This window comes from Sebastes fasciatus, chromosome 16, assembly GCF_043250625.1.
Source record: "Sebastes fasciatus isolate fSebFas1 chromosome 16, fSebFas1.pri, whole genome shotgun sequence".
NCBI lineage: Eukaryota > Metazoa > Chordata > Actinopteri > Perciformes > Sebastidae > Sebastes > Sebastes fasciatus.
The window spans coordinates 12,008,963-12,022,952 of record NC_133810.1 but is presented as its reverse complement, the minus strand read 5'-3'; the positions used below and the strand labels follow the sequence as shown (position 1 = coordinate 12,022,952).

At 40.5% G+C, this 13,990-nt stretch overlaps 1 long non-coding RNA gene across 3 annotated transcripts in view; it reads right to left on the bottom strand.

The window, feature by feature from the left end:
• Positions 1-512: 512 nt before the first annotated feature.
• LOC141752631 (uncharacterized) overlaps positions 513-13,990 on the bottom strand; it is a 34,440-nt gene continuing 20,962 nt past the window's right edge. For 2 of the 3 annotated variants that reach the window (XR_012590280.1, XR_012590281.1), the window contains 2 exons: positions 5,820-5,937; positions 513-2,126 (listed from right to left, as the gene is read on the bottom strand). This is a non-coding gene — a long non-coding RNA (uncharacterized LOC141752631). Of the gene's footprint in view, positions 2,127-5,819; positions 5,938-13,230; positions 13,894-13,990 lie in introns of those variants that run through there. The other variant, XR_012590279.1, reaches the window with a different exon arrangement.

Sequence of the window (13,990 nt, the reverse complement as noted above, 5' to 3'; positions counted from 1 at the left end):
ACTTGCATTGCATTACATGGCATTTTTGCATCCAGTTTTAGTTTGTAACTTTCCATTTTTCTTATTGTAAACTTAAAGAAGTTGAACGTTTCAAGTCATTTTTGCATACATTTTTAGTTAGTAACTTTACATTTTTCTTGTTCTTTCTTATCTAACCAGATTGGCATGATGTGCTCGTTCGTATATCACACTTATAAAAAACGGCAAACAAGCCCAAAGTCGTTTATAATAAGCATAATTGACAACCCTGATTTCCACCAGGAGCAGGATGGGACATAATGTCAAAAAGGAATCTAGTTGTAGTCTTGTAAATAGTGACCCTGCAAGATCCCCATTCTAGTCTGTGACTAAAAACTCTGACTTAAGAAACATTGTCTTTAGATGTGATCAGACTTCAGTCTCCTAGTGTATGGTATAGGCATGAGGGGGAAACATTTGAGCCTAGAAATATATATTAAACATGTTATTCTATTGTGTTGTATTGTGATCGTATTATTTCCTTATTGCAGAAGTTAAGCAGTGAAAGTCTGGAATCTTAATGGGCAGCTTTGCTCCTCAGTCTTGATAAGTATTCAGCCGGTGTAGTTTGATACTTCCTTCCATTCCACAACCTCTATGTGTGTGTGTGTGTGTGTGTGTGTGTGGGTGTGTGTGTGTTTGTGTGTGTGTCATGGATGCGTGTCTGTTTTCAACAGGCCCTGTGGCGGCCTAAAGGGGGGGTGGACATGTGTAAAGGAACAGTTGCATTCCTTTCAGATCCTCCCCTCAAAAGGGAAAACACACACAAACACACTCATTCAAATCTATACAAAGTGAGCTTACAAGAACACACAAACCTACACCCTCTCTCTCTCTCTCCCCGCTTTCTCTCCCTTTTCCCCTCTCGTTCTCCCTCGTTCTGAACAACAGCGGAGCAGAACGGTCCCCCGAGGCGTCGGAGGGGCCAAAACTGAACCGACCAAACTTGGCTTCCGACCCCGGAGCAGCGACACGCCCACTTGGCGGCGGCCTGCAGTGCATTCCTGGTGAGAGCATTGTCAAAGCCAAGCACTTCCTCTGGAGCAGGGCCAGCCCCGCCACAATAACATTTCATACATTTATCTCTTGGCTGGAGTCTCTCTTACACTCAGTACTGACACAAACAGAGAACAGACAACACGTGTGCATGCATGAGAAAAGACATTGCATGTACATGCATGCACACATAGAAAAAAGTATTGCAGAACACTGTTTTGATACCTGTCTTTGCTCTCCTCCTCTCTGTCCAAGTGTTCCTATCTATGTTCTCTCTCTAATCTTGTTTTCTCTTTTCTAAAGTGAAGCTGTTGCACTGACTTTTTTCCCTCTCACGACTTCACTAGATAGCGAATAACATCTCCTTCATCCTGACCTCCTCTCGTTACAGGACGCAGCTCTCCTATCCTCCTCAGCCTCATTGGTCTCTTCACACGGGACTCTCAAAACTTTTTTTTCAGTTTGAGACATTTACCGCATCCAAGAAAAAAGTGTGTACCAATTATTACGTTTTCAATTAAGTAAAAATCTGATCTTGTTAGTTGAATTATCTGTTTCACTGTAAAGGCCATGAGCAGTGAAAATGTTAGTTCTTTGATGTCGGCTTGGTGTGCCTGGGCCTTATATCAGGTGAAGCAGAAATAAAAACAAATGTGACAGGAGAGGTCAAGAAGCCATATGGAAAAAACACTAAACTAAAAATTCAAACCTGATTTAGCAAAATACAAAGAAAGTAAATGTCAATAAGAAATACACAAAATGAACAGAAGAGTTCACCAAATCAGCAGACAAAAATTAAAAAAGGTATAAAAAAATATGTATATTACCCTTTTGTTTGGGGAGGAATAGAAACAGACTTTCAGGACATTGTCAGCTATGAAGTCATTTAGATTTTAGTGTATGTTAATAGTCATTCTTACTAATTATTCATGTCAGAAAATAGAGAAAGGTGGCAGCTATAATTTCCAAAAACCCAACATGATGGTGTTCATTTTCCTAGATTTGGCTTCAAAGTCACTCATGCTTCTTCATGTAATTCCTACTGAGCTTCTTGAAGGTTAAATCTGCTTCATTCACGTGTCTGCTTGTCTGTCCGTGATCCAGTTTCTATTCTGTCAGGACAAACACAAAAGGAGCCAAACACACACACACACACAGAGAGAGAAAGAGAGAAACAAGGAGAGAGAGAGAGACTTATGTAACAGGTATGACTTCACAGGAAGTCAGCGCCATTGTGTGCGTGTGTGTGTGTGTGTGTGTGTGTGTGTGTGTGTGTGTGTGTTTGTTTGTTTGTTTGTTCCCTGGGCTGTGTTTATCTTGTATGCATATGTGTGAGTGTCCCCATTCATGTATGCATGTCGTAACAGTGTGTGTTTGTGTGTGTGTATCAGCTTTGTGGTCCACAATGAGGCTTTGTTGTTGGACTCGGTTTAGTCGGTACACTGATTGGACCACAGACTAAATGCATGATGTATAGGATGGGGATGGTACTGTTTGATTTTAAGATTGGCGTTATTATATTAAAAAATATTGGTGTTGGTTTTGATGTTTACTGACATTTCTCTGCTGTCCTGAGGTTTTTCTTTTTACATTTGTGGGTTAAAATGCTGTCAAACGAAATCTCCAGCACTAATAAGAACAGTTGATGTGCATGAATTCAGTCATGGCCAAATTCTCTAGTCATATTGCAGCCCGGTCTCACCAAATGGCGTATTAATGATACAGCATTTTTAAGTAATTTCGCCTCCAATAACAATGCTGTTTTTGCTTATGGCATGTCATGTGTACGCCATGTAGTACAGACTGTGATATAAACGCTTCCATGTGAATATGCTATGTTCAGAGTTAGTGACATAGAATAAAAAAGTGAGAAAAGGCCCGTCTATGTCTACAAAGCATGGAGAAGCTCTAATTACAACACGCACTTGAGCAACTTCATTCTCTGCTCAGGTAGACATCACTCCTCTATATATCTTTACACAGCAAATAGTTGTTTGCTGCTATATTAATGCTCTGAATATGATATAGAGAATCTTTAAATGACAAAAGCCACTTCACAACGTGGCGTGAAATGACACGCGAAAAGCCTAAAAATGCGTTATCATGACACGCGGAATTTCCTTAAAATACCGGGCTATTTATAGGCCTTCCCATGAGATTGGGTTGCCATATTGACAGCCCACATCATGACCAAGAATCTCTGTCCGCTGACTTTTATAGGAAATGAATTAACTTCCAAAGACTCACTGTGGACGAGAACCAGAGGAGACATCATCACACTGGACACAGACAGCTCATGTGAACTTTATCCTCTGGGTATGCCCCCATGCCAGCCTATAGCCTCTGCTTCATCATGCTATAAACAGACTATGAATGCATACACACTAATATGGACTCACTCTCACACACCCTGGGGGACTTGTAGAGTTTAGTTGTGAAGGCTGGATGTGTTGTGATAAACTTACAGCAGCTTTGTATTACAAATCCAACAGTGGTCGTGCCAGTGACTGAAATAATGATGTTACACACATCTGTTACTCCTCTGAATCTGCCAACTCGCTCTCCGGCTCAGGAGAGGAGAGGAGAGGAGAGGAGAGGAGAGACCCTGCTCTCGTGAAACATTCCTCTTGTAACTTTCACATGGTCACATCTTCTACAGCTGATCGCTAACATAGCTCTACTCTGAAGTGCCCTCTCTTCTTCCTGTTAACATACATCTGTTTAGTCAATATCATGAGCAACAAGCAAAATCACCACGGCAACCCATCAGAAACAACCCGCCACCTCTCACAGTAGCCCACCTATAGGCAAAGAGAAAGAGGTCAAGTCATGTTTTCTCAGATATATGAGAGTTGGTGTGTGTGTGTAAGTGTGTTTGCATGTTTAGGACCTGAAGGCGGGGTATGTTGGCATGTCTCACCACGGTTCAATGTTTCCTTTTAGCTCTATTGGCACTCCCGTGTTCCTGTTGGCTGACCTTTTCTCTTCCTGTGAAGTTCCTGTCATGCATTCTCTGTTCTCGAAGGTCACAGGTCTCTGAGTCAAAGCCAGTTGTGCAGTATGATAGTTTAGAAAGAGGTGTATTATCCCACAAATAGAAGGCTAATATTTAGCACAAATCGTTTGTATGCTTTTGATTGCATGACAGTAAAGCTGGAGTTTAGTTAAAGTTACTGTTTTTTTTTAAAAAAGGAGAGATTTCGTGGTGGATGCGTGGGTCCATAAACACCAGACTTTCACCCAGGAGACCGGCATTCATGTGCCGCGTGAAACCAGAAGTCAACGTTGATTTATTTGTCAGGAAATTACGTACTTAAGTTACAGCACTCCCGGTGTTATTTCAACCCAAACCACGTTTTTTTCCTAAACCTAACCAAGTTGTTTCCTGTGAAGACGGAAGTCTATTTTGAAAAGATTGTATGTATGTAAAATGCGGAAATTGACACGTGTTGCTGGACATTGGTAGGAAAACACACAAAAAGCGTTCTTTTCCTAAACCTAAGTAGTTTTATTTTGAAAAGACTGGAGCGGAAATTGACACATGTGTCCCATGTTGCTGGACATAGAAAAAAACGCATGAAAAAAACGTTGTTGAAAGTCGTGCTGAGTGACCCAGGTTTTAAAGAATGGCAGCTTGCAACAATACACCCTACAATTGAAGAAGTGCAGACATTTCTCTGTTTGGTTGCCATTGAAATGATTCAGCAAGTGTTCCGTTGAAGATGATGTCACGGCAGTTTCACGCGCCATCGCTACGACGATCAGCTGAGAATCCCGCCTACACTGAAGGGGTACTATCTGCAGTGGAAACACAGCTAGAGAGAAAGACCTTGTACCAAAAGTGAGTGGAAACACGGCATAATACACATGTGAAGTGGGCACCACAACACAGAAGCAACCAGCAAGCGTACGTCCTGGGTGAGCAACTTTAGCTAGAACAAGTGGGCGCCATCCTGCTTTGTTTTAAGAGAAGGAAGCATCAAAGAAGTAAAGGAGAGGAAATCTCTGGTTTTACTGCATCAATTTTAAGAATTCTTTCTCATTTAGGGGATGTGCAATATTAAATTGACGGACCGCTCTTTTAATCGTACTCTACAAAGTGCTGCATCAAGCTGTCAATCAAAAGGTCTCAACGGACAGAACCTCAGAGAGGAAACAAATTATAAACCCGCTGGATTCACTTCGTGCCAGCCATTGTGAAAAGTGATTTAGTTAATGGTTTCCAAGAAAGGGAATCTCTAGGAACTACAGGAACTAGTTAAGCTACACCACATACTCGCACGCACTCACACACACACATATACACACTCACGCACGTTCATGCATGGACGTGCAAATGCAGCCGAATGTATATTAGCAACAAGCCTTGTAAATTTTGTGGCAGTGGTGTTGTCTGTGAGAAGTGGTCTGGCCTGCGAAGCCCTGTGGCCCACAATACTATTCCTGTGGCTCTGTGTGTGTGTGTGTGTGTGTGTGTGTGTGTGTGGCTTAGCCAAGGATGTGGTTGGTCTCACTGAAATGCTTACGGGACGTATCCTTCAGACCCCCCCTCTGCAGTATCTTGCATGTGTGTGTCTTCTTGCATGTGTGTGTGTGTGTGTGTGTGTGTGTGTGTGTGTGTGTGTGTGTGTGTGTGAGAGAGAGAGAGAGAGAGGCATCATTCAACAGCCGCTCCTCCGTCCAGGAGCATCGGATATTGGATTAGTGTGTTAATCTCCCTCTCGTTCTTTTCTCACGTTCCTCTTTCCTGGGTCTGTGTGTGTGTGTCTGTGTGTGTGTGTGTGTTTTTGTGTGTAGTTGCATACAATTGCCTTCTTCAATGCTTCCTCACTGTCCCGATTCATCCTTTCCTTTCCTGCCGATGGCGTACGATGCAGTAAACAGGAGGCCCAAACGTCCATGTACGTCCTCGCTGCCATCCAACTATGAGAAAAATGTCAGATGCATTTTCATCAGCGGGTTTTAATTAAAGCATCCACACCGCGTCAGGGTGCGGCATCGCCCTGTCAGGGGTTTCTTTCACAACAATGATCGGCTCGCTGTACATTATCCCTTACATATTGTCCAGAAACCCTCACAGGTACTGCATTAGCCATTCAAAATGTGCTCAAATCATGACATGGCAAACTGCAGCCCAACAGGGAACAACAGCTGCCAGTGTATCAGTGTGCTGACTTGACTATGACTTGCCCCAAAACTGCATGTGATTATCATAAAGTGGGCATGTCTGTAAAGGGGAGACTCGTGGGTACCCATAGAACCCATTTTCATTCACATATCTTGAGGTCAGAGGTCAAGGGACCCCTTTGAAAATGGCCATGTTAAAACAGATTTGCGTTAAGGCGATATTATCACGTTAACTTTGACAGCCTTAATTACTGTATACATAAAAGCCAAATAATGAAAAGGAAGTTAACAAACTTGACATAACAAGAGATGCTCCATTGTCTGTACACTTTTGTGGTTTTCATATCAGGAAGATATCTTTAATCATTTGTAATTTCATGTGTTTAATGTGCATAATAGTGCAAGAGAGTGAGAGAAAGACAGAGACGGAGGGAGAGAGAAGAGAGAGTGAGTGAGAACCACTGAGGGAACAGAGACAGAGCACCTGCTCAGCGACCTCGGGGCCCAGACAAAGACACCTCTGTCCCGCAGTACAATGACGTCCGGGACACTGTAACTTCCTGTGTCTGGTGGGACGACCAAACAGCACAGCAAGCTAGCTGTTTGTGCAGGCTGATTCTATTCATTCACACACAGCGGTGGGTAGTAATCTCCCCGGAGAGAAACATTTCTGCACAAGTTTTAGTTTGTAGTAAAGTAAATTTAATGTTTTTTCAGGGAAACGGGTTCTTTCTGTCATTTTAAACTGCCTCAGATGAAACATATTGTTTCCTGGTGGAGTTTGGAGTCTGATTAAGATGATCAGCTTGCTTTTTGTCTCCTATTCTTGCAGATTTTAATGCATTTTAATCATCATACATTTGTAGAATTCCTGTTTTGTCTGCGAGATATAAAACGCAAAAGAGAAGATAGGAGTCTGGTGCAAAAAAAAAGGAATTAGATTCACTACGAGCCACAAAAGTTGGCCGCCCTCCCCCTTCAGGGCTAAACTTTGGATGCTAAACTTGAGACTACCATCGCCATGGAAACAGCTCAACGGCCATAGAAGATGTAGGTAGCATTTCTCAAATATTGTAGTTACCAATAGGAGGTCAAAACGAGAGAGAAAGGGATTTTGAAAATGGGGACATTACATTAAAGCTTACATCAAAGGATTTTTCTTTTTCTTTGGCCTCAGATTTCAGCTCAGCAACAGGTCCGCTGTGAAATTCAGCATTACATAATTGTCCACCACCTCAATGTCTGTCTTTGATAACAGGAAGGAGACTCAACCTTCTAAAATCAACAAACCCGTCCTTGGATTTTTATAGCTGCACAGTTCAAGGAAATCAAGGCATAAAATTCCTGACCTCCTTTTCCTGCTTACAAACGTATAAATATATTTTAACTGTTGTTGTAACTGCTGCAGCTTGAAATTACTTACATCTCTGTACACTTACCATTAGAGCTTAGCTGGCCCCAATTTTAATCAATAAAACAGCAGATCTATTCCTTATTTTAGACTGTAAGTTATGTTTAACCCAGGGCTGTCAATCGATTAAAATTTTTTATTTACGATTAATCGCAATCACACATTTTGTATCTGTTCTACATGTACCTTAAAGGGAGATTTGTCAAAAAATATTTAATACTCTTATCAACATGGGAGTGGGCAAATATGCTTGCTTTATGCAAATGTATGTATATATTTATTATTGGAAATCAATTAACACAAAACAATGACAGATATTGTCCAGAAACCTTCACAGGTACTGCATTTAGCATAAAAAATATGCTCAAATCATAACATGGCAAACTGCAGCCCAACAGGCAACAACAGCTGTCAGTGTGTCAGTGTGCTGACTTGACTATGACTTGCCCAAAACTGCATGTGATTGTCATAAAGTGGGCATGTCTGTAAAGGGGAGACTCGTGGGTACCCATAGAACCCATTTTCATTCACATGTCTTGAGGTCAGAGGTCAAGAGACCCCTTTGGAAATGACCATGACAATTTTTCCTCGCCAAAATTTAGAGCATGTTTGGAGCGTTATTTAGCCTCCTTCCTGACAAGCTAGTATGACATACCATTGGTACCAATGGATTTCTTAGGTTTTCTAGTTTAATATGATACCAGTATCTTCACTCTAGCTTTAAAACTGAGCCTGCTACACTCCTAAGAAATTAGTGCCGTTAAAACAAATTTACGTTAATGCGTTATTAACGCGGTTTAATCGACAGATCTGTAAAACTCAATTTCTTCACAAAGAATCAAACGAAAGCACCACTTTAAATCTGCTGTTTACAAGTTATTCAGCATGAAAAACACATTAAAAAATGACTAATTGACTAAAGAAATCTTAGTTGACTAATCGACTAAGAGGGAGCAGCCCTAAAGAATACATTACTTTCCTTCACACAAGCCAAAAAGTAAACCTCTAGTTTATAAAGCAACTCTGTTTATAGTTAATGCAGAGATGTATATTAAAAATAGGCCACTGTGACCACAAGGAAACAATTTATTTCTACTTAAAACTATTCTATGTAACTTAAAACTTAATATACACTATATGCATTCTGATGATTTATGTTACCCTAAAAGGCGGGTAAACAAAATCTGTTTCCACCACAACAGTGAGTACATGTCAGTGACTTGCAACCTTGCAAATTTCTTTTCCCCTTAAATGCAACTTCTGTAAACCAATTACATACATTCCGACTCAACCGAAGCCTGTAGTAGCAGAGCTGTGTCGCAGTCATTGTGGCACAAGATATATGGGAAAAGAGCAGGGTACTGAGCCTCGCCGATAGGACGATGTGATTGAAGTTTGATCCTGGCCTCCAATTATGTGGTTGCTATGTTTCCTCTGTTGCTACCCTGGTATCTTCCTTTCACACGCCCGCGAGGAGGAGGAGGACGAGAGGAGAGGAAGGGATATTATAAACACATGCTATATGTATAGGTGAAGTCAAAAATATAGTATTGGTGGGGCTAAAAATAAGGAATTTACATGAGTTTACAAAATAGTAGCAACAGTTCACATTCTCTTGATGCATTAAAAGTTTAGTTGTCCGTCGTTTCTTTCTTTGTTGAAACATGTTGACTATAAACACTAGAAACATGCAGCACCATTTTATATTCAGTGGTGCGTGTACTCCACAATAAAGATTCTTGCTATTAAGTACAAAAAAGCTATTTCATTTAACACCATAATGCACATTCAGAGCTGCTGTAGCAACCCAGTTGCATGGAAAGGCGTATGAACGACACGATAATCAGCAAGGCATTTAGCGTGCAATAAGAACGTCGTTCTTGGTTTTGGCATGTCATTTGTACGCAATGTAGTGCTGACTGCAATGTAAATGCATCCGTGTAAATATGCAACACTTTTTTTTTTGTAAGTTACGTTAGTCACGTTTTGACATGTTTTTTAGTGATGTTTGTGACATGTTTTCGTATGTATTTTACTTAGTTTACGTACTTATTTAAAGTCCAACCATGATGTAAAAATGACACGCGAAAAACCTAAAAAATGCGCCGTCATGACACGAGGGAATGTCCTTGTAATGTTGTGCTATTTATACACCTACCTGTGAGATCGGTTTGACTTTAGAGTAAGCAAAATACTTCCAAATATGTACAATCTAAGTTAACCGCTTGCTCACTGCAGTAAATATTACAATTGCCAACAGACCTTAAGGAACTTTATTGGTACCACTGTCTAATAAGATATCCTGATCGATCAATTGTAAGCCAACAACCCAACATTTTTTCTTAATAATGGCTTATAAGGATCAATAAGGCAATTAGAGCTGCAACAATTAATCAATTATTTGTTAACTATTAAATTAGTAAGCAACTATTTTGATGACAGATTAATAACTAATAATAAAGCCGTTAGTTACAACTTATAAACCTTTACAAAGGGCTTCTTATTAGAAGGTGGTTCCAGTTTATTCATATGAAATAGTTTGTAATAGTAAATACCTTCACAAAGCTCTCCTCTATAAAGCCTGCAAACATACATACTGCAGAGATGTCATGTGTGTACAGAGGCGTAGTGTCAAATGTGAATGCATTAAAACAATCCTAATACATAAAGTATTGGCGTGTTGGCGTGATCCCAGTGATACCACACGATCTCCTTCCCCGCTCGGCTAATCACAGATTGTTTGACACAAAGAACCACAGATTTGCACAACAAATATTTAAGATTTTGGAGGCTTGCACGTTGGCTTGTTTGCAGGCCCCCACGCGAGCTACGGTTTCCCAGAAACCACTTCTTTCCATCCAAACTCACAAATGCTCAGCCAACACAGTCCGATCAAATCTCTTCTCCGGCCCGGTTTGTGAATTAAGCCGATAAAACAATCAATTCTTTCTAATATTTATACAAGATACTTAGGGTGCAGCCCATAGGTAGTTTGACGGTGACATATATTATTGTTGTTGTTGCGTTAGTTCTGCACTCTTGCAGATTGAATTTTAAATGAAACACTGATGATGTTTAAGTGATGATTTTCAAGCTGTTGGGCTTCAGTTTGCCATGTTAGGATTTGAGCATATTTATTTATGCTAAATGCAGTGCCTGTGAGGGTTTCTGGACAATATTTGTTATTGTTTTGTGTTGTTAATTGATTTCCAATAATAAATATTTGCATAAAGCAAGAATATTTGCCCACTCCCATGTTGATAAGAGTTTTAAATACTTGACAAATCTAACTTTAAGGTACATTTTGAACAGATAAAAAATGTGTGATTAATTTCCGATTAATCACGATTAACTATGGACAAATAATGCGATTAAATATTTTAATCGATTGACAGCTCTAATTCATAATGATAGTGATAGAAAATGCTGCTATTCTGACTGGAAAACTTGCAGGGAATGGGAATGCAATTTCAATACTTAAATTGTAAGAAACAAAGAGGCCGAGAACGCCAAAAGAAAACTCGTCCACTTCTCTGTGACCTTAATCTTCCTGCGGACGCACAGTTTCCTTCATTTAACCTCTAAAATATGGTCATTAAATCTTTTGCGGCATCGCTGGTTATCTCCTCTGATTCCTCTCTCCCCTCTTCCTGTAACAGAAGGAGACGTTCCCCCCCTTTAACTGTGGAAACCTCGGGACACCGAGTCCAAGCCCACAGGCCTCTCAGAGTGTCAGCTCGTAATATCGCTGCTTAATGAGGGAAGAAATAGCAGTGGTTACCCATTTGGTCTGAGTCCTCTTTCAGTCGCAGAGTGTGTGTGTGTGCTTGTGTGTCTGCTGCACACGCCTGAATGCTTGAGTGTGTGTGTGTGTGTGTGTGTGTGTTTGTGGGGGGGGGTCTGTTTGCAGCACGACTGTGCACGAATGAATGCTTTTGTGTGTGTGTGTGTGTGTGTGTGTGAGTGTAGGGGTAAATGAATGTGATTGTGTTTATTTGCTGGCTGTGTAGGATACAGGAAGCCTTGGGGGCCCAGACTCTTGCTGTTTGTTATGGAGTGAGGAGGAGGTGTGTGTGCGTGTAGGTGTGTGTGTGCATGTGAGAGAGAGAGAGAGAGGGAGAGGGAGAGGGAGAGGGAGAGAGAGAGAGAGAGAGAGAGAGAGGCAGCGGAAGTTAAAGCCATGTCTGCTGTCTATAACTGCTAGGCATGGAGTCTCAGTGGAGCCAGAGCGCGGTGCAAGGGCACGCACGCACGCACACACACACACGCACACAGACACACACAAATGGTAACACTTTATGTGAAACGTATAGCCGTGATTTATAGCAGCCTAATGATCCACTCAGGCCTTGAGCTGATTCATCCCTTATGTCAACTCTTACAATGTTTTCATGTTACATCTTCCTCTTAAATGACAGGAAACTGGAATTCTGCATCAGTTTTAACCGGCAGCCATGTCAAAATAAAAGCCCTCCTTTTTTTCATTTGCAAATTTCAGGAACACTGCCAGTTTGTACACTTCTTTCACAAATTAAAATATACAGTACTGGGGGGATAAGATCCCGTAGAAGCTGATACCTCCAGCAGAGTAAAGAGCGTGTTCTGAATTTACGGGACATCCTGTAATAATGTCCGAAGCAAGCCCCAAAGGAAGAGCGCCGGGTTTTGAAGCCAATGGCCAAACGGTGGAATTACAACTTCCGTGTCCGTCACGTGATGACATTGGGCCCAAAAACACTTTTTTCCCATAGACTTACATTTGGAAAGAGACATCTGTAAATCAGTGGATATTTGAGGTAAATCATCTTCCCCGTATGAACACTTGAATATCCCTTATTTAAATCATTAGGTCCTAAAAGTTGTAAAATGCACTAATAGCTGAATCCAGAGAAAATTAATTTCAGTGCAAACTGACAATAAAGTTGTATTGTATCGTATGCAAATGTATCAGTATTAATGCATTTATGAGAATCCACAGTCTCCTAGAAATGATATTGATATATTACAAAATTACAACAGCAACTACGAAAAAAAAGAAAGTTAATGTCACGTGAATTACCAACAATGAATGTATCTGGCAAGTCGCAATATATTCATACCAAGTGGAACATATCTGCAAAACATTCACCAACAACGTACTGTATTTAATTTGTTTTTCAACAATATCCGATCGTATACAACTAAAGCATGATTATATTTTTTATGGTTCATTTTAGGCACTGAGAGCACTCGGCTAAGGTTAGAGAAAGATTGTAGTCTTTGGTAAACACTGAAAAAGTGAGAAAAAAAAAGTGAATATACATGACGTGTTTTCCTTAATGACAAGTAACGGAAACTCAGATCTTTCCCCAACCATAACCAAAGTACATTTGGTGCCTTAAAAGTCTTTGTACGCCCTCCATCTACATCAGGAAACTCCCCACGACTTGCATGTGGTAGAAAAACGTTGCACTTCCTACAGTTCACTAAAAGAAATGTTGCCACTGAATACACTCGAGGCATTAATTATGTTTCCTTCAAAACGGTACTGCCAAAACAAATTGGTATTATATGAACGATATTTCTAGGGACAGGGTTGCAAATGGATGCAGTCTTGTTGGTTTCCCTCACTGAATAATTGGTAAACTCTTTTAATTAGACAGGTTTGTAACATTTTACAATAAGGTTTTAAAGCTTTTGTTGTTGGTTATGTTCAAGTATCGTGATTGTTTTTCAAACTTCTCAACTTCTGGGTGCATCTTTTTGAAAAAGTTTTGTTTTTTTCGCTGGCTTAGTGTGGCCAAAAGAATGACCAGAAAACGAATTAATGTGGATGTGGCCTAAGTCTTGAAATACATTCAAGTAAATAACTTTTTAATTGGTATTTCCGTGCATTTTATTTCTTTATTAGAGAGCTGATTTGAAGTATGGTTAGAAAGATGTGCAAGAGGTAGGTCCTCAGTTGGATTTGAATCAAAAGATGCATTTCATAAATACCTTTTTAATTAAACTACAGAAGAACACTGAAAGATACTGAGAAAATATGTTCAATAACAGCTAGGCCTGCCCACTGACAGCTTTTTAAAATTATAAATTATTTTACAAATACCATTTTGCTTTGCTTGTTTTGCAACACGATGAGAAAAAAAACTCCCCTCTCCCTCTCTGTTTTTCGCTTCCTGAGGTTTTGCAGCAGTTTCCTTAAGTAATTTGACAGTTTCACCACATCCAGTTTGGTTTCTGGCTGGTGTCTTGGCTGGGAGCGCCGGCAGAGCTTTTTCTGGAGCCCTCTTCTTCTTCTTCTACCCCCTGCTACAGCTCCAATGTGTGGTTTCATCTCTGAGGGCCTCCAAAGCACATGGCTATGGTCCCAGTGGGAACGGAGGACAGAGAAAGAGAGAAGCAGAGGGGGGTGGAAAAGAGTGAAAGAGTGAAAAAAGAGAAAAGAAAGAGATGAAG